A 7,094-nucleotide genomic window follows, 5' to 3' on the forward strand; every position below is an offset into this window, starting at 1 on the left:
ATCAATCTAGGATATAAATGGTAGAAGTGGGAAAATACTAGAAACCTAGTAGGAATAAGCTTAAAGACATTATTTTAGTTTAATTCAATCTTAGTACTTTAAGGATTTTATAGGAGATTTAACCAAAATAGAAAACTTTGTTTTTTTATGACCACCAAACATAATTTCAGATTCTTGCTAGTAAAAATAGAGGATTAATGGATGAGTTATTTAAGTTTTTTTCATAATTGGCCTCTTAGAGGGAATTTAGTTTGAGATCAAAGTGTTAAAACACAAGAATATGATGGTAGTTATAGGTTTGGTGAAACTTATAGAAGATAATCTCTCAACTTAGCATCAATTATTCAGGTTCATGTTCAATCATCATGTTCCCACCCCAGTAATCACCCCATACCTGTCAAATGTGATCACATCAAGAAAAGGGGATTGTTTTACAGTTATGATGAAAAATTTACACCTAGCCATTGTTATGTTGTGTAGAAGATATATTTTCTTGATGTTGAACCTTAGTAGTGGTAGAGGAATGAGAAGATACTAAATAGGCATAGGGTGGGGAATGCCATCAACTAAGGATTCAAATATTGAACTTACCCCTAAAATATTTGTGCATACATAGAGAAAATACCCAATCCTCAAGAAATAAAGGTCAAAGGATTTTTAAAACCATGTTCTCACAATGCTCATTGGTTTCGAAAACACTCATTATTTTATTGCCAACTATTGTTAATCAAATCAACATTCATGTCAAAGCAAATTTTGTATCATGTTTTAGCAAGAAGAACCAACAACCAAATCAATGGCACCCATTGCCACCAACATCAACCTCCATGTCACACTTTATATCTTAAACTATTATTAAATTAATCTTGTGGCTTGACTAAGGTTCAAGTAAGTGTTCATCTTAAACCTTTGTTTGGTAAGGCCCATGGTGATCCTTGGCACTATTAAGTTTTTGTTACTTCATACATGCATCAAGTGAACATATTTAAAGAAGTCCCTATGTGCCAATTCTATTTGCATCAAATAGGTATAAAATGAACAAGTTTTATAGGTTCATTAGTGTCAATTCTATTTTCTTGATACATGAATCAAGTAAATAGGTTTTACAGATGAAATCACGTCGTCTAGACGGAATTGTTGTCATAATTATATATTCTAGACACTTAACTTATCCAGTTTCAATAATCTCACCTCTCTAATCCAAAAACTAATTTTATAGGGTAGGGGACCCAGTAGTTAAACATGTTCCAATTGTTGTGATAGTAGTTGTTGATTTAATACCCATACTTGTTGATTTAATACCCATACTTGTTGATTTAATGTCCAGTTTTTTTGACAACATTACACCAATAGTTGTGACCTTAAAGTTGTTATTTCTATGATGACTACCCATTATTGAATGAAATGTACCTTTAGTTGTAAAAAGCAACCAACCATGTGATGCCACATTAATTGCACAAGTATGGGGGCCTCTTTTGCATGACTATTGGTCTCACCTTTTTTGGGGGTTGTTTTGGACACCTTGGTAAAAAGAATGTTGATGTGGCATCATATTTGATGATGTGGCCTTGAAACCTTAGTTATAAGAAGGGGAATTGCCAATTAAGTTTCTATAAAAAATTCGGAGTGATTTGAAATTTCTACGTAGAATTTTGAGAAGCGCAAATTTAGGGTGCACAACTATTAGGACCTCTCCCCTAATTCAAATATCAAATTTTTATCATAATAGTACATAAAATAAAATCCATCTTTCACCAATTTCAAAATATTCAATCATGATTCATTTTAATTAAATACTTTCAATAAATATTTAAATGCATTAATTTAACACCAACTCTAACTCTCCTCTCCCAAACTCTAAACATTTGACATAATAAACTTGGTACTCCACCAATAATGTGATTTTCTCCCCTAAATCAACATCATTTAAAAAACAAAATTCAACTCAACAAAGAACTTAAAGTCTAATGTCACTTCTTTTTCCAAAAAAATATTATTATCTTTTACTCACTCCAAAACAAACGAAATTGAAGATAGGGCATGAATATCAATAATTGCAAAGAAAATGGATGACATCACCGATAAGACATGAATATCTTTATCATTCTGATGATAGATCACAAAATGTGATCCAAAACATTGATGCAAAAAAAATCTTTACACAATATAATCCAAAAACAACTACATTAAGTCTAATCTTGTCAATTCGTAAGCAACTATAAAATATATATATTCCCTACCACAACTTTAAGGGTGAGTTGTCATTAACTTAAAACTTCTATGAACTATTACACATTGATCTAATAAAAAACTATACTTCCATTAATACAACATATATAAATGAAAGGATTCCAATAGTATAACATGAATTAAATAAATACAAACAAAAACATATTTAACCTTACAAAAGTACCAAAAATAAGTTTGAAACCGGAGTTAAAGGACAAGGACTTTATCTTTATCCTGACCTAGGAATGTTGTACATGTCTATGTTTATTTTTTATTTAGTATTATTAAAAGTCTAGTTATTGCTTTCATGGCCTTACTAATCAAATATTTTTGGTTTGCTTTTTTTCCAAGCATTTAGTGGGAATATCAAATAACAAAAAAAATATCCACTCTTTTTTCTATTAAGTAGTTTTTGATGGATCCCACCCAAATGGCTAAAATTGTTCATATCTTAAAACACAACAATTTGTGTAGTTAGTGTTTTAGTTATGCATGATTTTCTTCAAATAAAGGTTGTTAGTTATCTAAATCAAGAAGCATTTCTTTTGGGAATGCAAAAAAGTAAGGTAGGCTATTTCAAACAAATTGATAAAAACAAGTCAACAAAATATCAAATATGCATTTCATAAAAATATATATATAATGTATATTTAGATTTGAAATTAAAATATCAATAAAATGGTTAAAATAAAAGTGTATTATGAGTTCGGGTTCAGGTTTAGTTTGATTTGCAAGACCTTCCAGTCATAAGGTCTACCTTCCCCCCAGTCTAGTTGATATCGGAGGATGCATCACACCAACGTCACTGGTCATGTTAAAAAATTTACCAGTGTACTGCAGTTTATAGGGGGGTGATATACTCGATTCGTACAATCTAAAAAAAAGTGTATCGTGATGTTGAAGAGAAAATTGAATTGATTGTGATAGATATAATATATAAAATTCCATATTAGACATGATTATAAATAGCAATTATATATATATATATATATATATATATATATATATATATATATAATATTCTGAAAGTTAAAATTATATGAAGATATGGATCAAGGTCAAATCTAGCCTTAAACCTCTTAAATGAGTTTTAGCCTTGAATTTAGATACTCTACAATTTTAATAAAGTATTCCTTTATACTTCTACCTATCAATATAAAATTTTGTGGAGCTTGTTTTTTTATTAGGGGAAAAACAAATTTTGAAGGGGCCCGAAACCCTTTACAACTAGAAAAAGATATGAACTGGAATTCTCAAATTGAAAGTTGTCTGAATAAAAGGAACAGGAAAGCACTAGACAGCCATGGGTAAAAAGGACACCCATAATCAAAAATAACAAAGCTACAAAAAGAACAACCTACGACCAACCAAAAACCATCCCCTACCTAAGAACCATCAAGGTTTACATTTAGAATTGCTCTTATGGGATCGGAGAGTCATATCAAAAGAAGGCTTAAAGGACTTAGCTTTTTTGCCTTTAACAGAAATCCATCCCTCATCCACTTGCGCTGCCATAACATGCCAATCTAGTGCACCAAAATCCTGAGAGTGAGAGCCAGCAGCCGTTGTCTTAGCCTCACCAAAACCAACAGATAGCAAAGGCGAAACCCCAGCATCACCAGTCTGCCTTAATTTGATAGACACAGCCTCACTAGAACCAGCAGATGACAAAACCCTAGTATCAGAAGGCAAGTCAGCAGATTTGGTAAAAATAGGAGTACTAGTCAAATCATTATCACTAGAAGAAGCCTCCTGAGTCTCCTTCACACGGAAGACATCAAGAGACACATGCACAGTTTCAGCAGTCCCACCAAGAGAGACAACTAGAGGGGATGCCTCAGGATCCTATGGTTCCAAAGCAACCACCTCAGAAAAAGTCCTAGGTTGATCAGGTAACTTCGACACCATTTAATGTTGTACTAATGTGTCTTTCCACCATGTAGCCTTTGTTGCCTTATTCTCAAACCCACAATGCTCAGCAGCATGCCTAGTTTTAAAACATCTTCTACGGCAAAAGGGAATCCCTTCATAGTCCAAAGGTTGGACCCAAGAACCCTTTGAATAATTAAGTAAAATTTCAGCAGGCGGCCCATTTGAGATATCTAGGTCAACATGTATGTGAGCAAATGTGGAGTAGAAAATATCAGAGGATTACATCCACCATCAGAAAATCACCAAGGGCATCTCCCACTTCCTCTAAAAAGAATCATTCCATAAATAAAGTGAGAGATTAGGAAGCCGAACCCAAGTCAGAATATTATTAAACATTTCAGTAGAAGGGTTAAAATCAGAGTGCCAAGGCTTAGTCATCAACAAAAATTTATCGTCCAAACTAAAAAAGTGATCACATAAAATTTTGTCTCTGTCCTGAGCATTATCAAACTTTTCAACAAAAAACCCCTTAGCCATGGGGAAAATATGAACTTTGCTCATGATAAGAGGCTCCCAGTGTTCAGATATCCAAGCATGCACCTGAGGAAGAGAAGGCCAAAACCCCCTAAAGAGGTAGATCGCACCATGTAAAGAGAAGATAGAAACATTATAAACAATTTCCTATGTCGTATCATTTTCAGATTGACAGATATGGCCTTAGTAACCGAAACGAACCCACCAAATGGTCTAGGTCGTGGCTTCCGAGTCACACCAAGCCGCACACTAGCAGCACTAGGACGAGACGACACCGAGGAGGATTCCATCGCACCCAAAACCCCAGTAGGAGCATCCAAGGGCCGAGAGGCATCAGACTCCCCCTGGACATGAGGATCCACACCAAGCATTGTTCGGGCATCACCCTGCACAGCCAACGTAGCAGCAGAGGAGACGCAAGCAAAGGAGGAAGAGTTTGAGATTTTTTGGGTGGGAGACATCGCAGACCCCTACAAAAAATCCTATCCTATGTAAAACTTGTGGAGCTTGTTAACGTAGAGTATGGAAGTATATTAACTTCATTCTTGTATTTTATTCAATCCTTGTTGATTGATTAAATAATGTTTTGTGTAACAAGTTGAAAGACACACCAAACAACATAGCAATAGATATGTAAGTAATTGATAATCATGTGGTTCAATGATGTTAAGTGCTTGATATGGTGTAATAAATAAAGCGCAATAAGTACTAGAGTAGAAGACTATGTGTAAGAACTAAGGTTTTGGCATTTGTTGATGGAACAGTTGATGTAGATGAGATGGATGATGAGAAATAGAGGTGTAACAACTAATTGGTTCGTTTTATATGTGACAATAGATGTGGGTGGATTGTCTTAATTGAAATGAATGGTTGAAATAATATAGGAATGATGTTCTTTTATACAAATCTTATGCATATGATTTAACTTTTTGATACAGAAGGAGTAATAGCTATTTGAAGTATAGCCATTCTTAAGCCACAATTAATTTTAAATTAGACAAAAAAAAAATCAAGATTACATTTATAATCTTAAATTGGATCAAAGATTATACTTACAATTCTAAATTAAATCAAAATCACACCAAAAAAAACTTAATCTATAATATAACAACTAAAAAAAATTTAAATTAAAATATAATCTAATTTGATAATTAGATTAATCCAAACACAATCAAATACTAAGATTATAAACAAACAAAAAATACCATATAAAATAATATAAAGTAAATGAAAAAGAAAATGAAAATGGCCCACTTTTCATCTGTATAAAATATTCAAACACCTCAAAGTTATAGAGAATATAGGTAAGGAAACTCGCAAAGGAGTCCACTAAATCATTCATTAAAGAAGCTTATCCTATCTATAATTTAATTTGATTATTATTTTTTTATTTCATTTCATCCCTATCATGTTAAATAATCTCATAATGATTAATAAAAAAGTTAATGAAACTCCTAAGAGGGGTAAGATTGACTAACATATTACTTTTTAAGATTGTGTTTCCCCTTTTAAGACAAATTCCCTTCTAAGATTCTTTCATGTTTGTCTCCTTGAATTTTTAATTTCACTAAAGTTAAAATTTTAATAATTTAAAATATTTAAATAAATTATTTTAATAATTCTTTTATGTTTAACTAAAAAATTATAATAATATCAGTATATGATTTGATATATTGTGAAATATATTTAAATATACATATTTTATTATTTATTAAATTTATATGTTTTTATAATTTTATTTCAAATCAAAGTTTTATCAATTATCTTTTAATTTTTTTGAAAGTTACATGTGAGAGATTTATTTTCTTTTACTTGTGAGATTTTATAATGTATCTTTTTAAGTGATTTAAAATATTCATTCATCAAAAGAATTGTTGTTACAAATAAAAATATCCACACATCCCTATTATGTACATGTAAACTCTTTCAAGATGATTTGAGTGTAAATCATACAAAAAAAAATGAATACAACAAAAGATTATCTATCTGATTATCAAGATGTATTAATGGCCATTACTAAATGATTGATACTTATTTTTTAGGGACTACAAGTTATTCCTAGGGACGGGAGATTTGTTGTCTCACATTTCTATTAGTATTTAAGGTTTCCTACAAAACATAATCAAGATTTTCCATTTGAGACATGGAAGTAGAGTTAAATGCTAGAATGTGAACTTCTAAAATATTTATTAGCCTTGAAGAAATAACTAAACTTCTTAATCTGAAAAAATGTTTGAGTGTATTATGTCTACAAGTTTTAGAGACTCTTGTTGAAAACATTCACTCTTAGAAGAGCTATTTTCTCTATGAGAGTGGACATAGAAAGTGATAGAAAGGTGAGAGAACACCAAATGTTGTGTTCTTAGAAGGGGAAAAAACTAGAATGTATGTTTAATGGTTTATTTCTTATTATAGAATGGGATGGGGTGGGAAAAAGTGGAGATAGTCACCAAATGGTT

This window comes from Cryptomeria japonica, chromosome 1 (assembly GCF_030272615.1).
Source record: "Cryptomeria japonica chromosome 1, Sugi_1.0, whole genome shotgun sequence".
Taxonomy (NCBI): domain Eukaryota; kingdom Viridiplantae; phylum Streptophyta; class Pinopsida; order Cupressales; family Cupressaceae; genus Cryptomeria; species Cryptomeria japonica.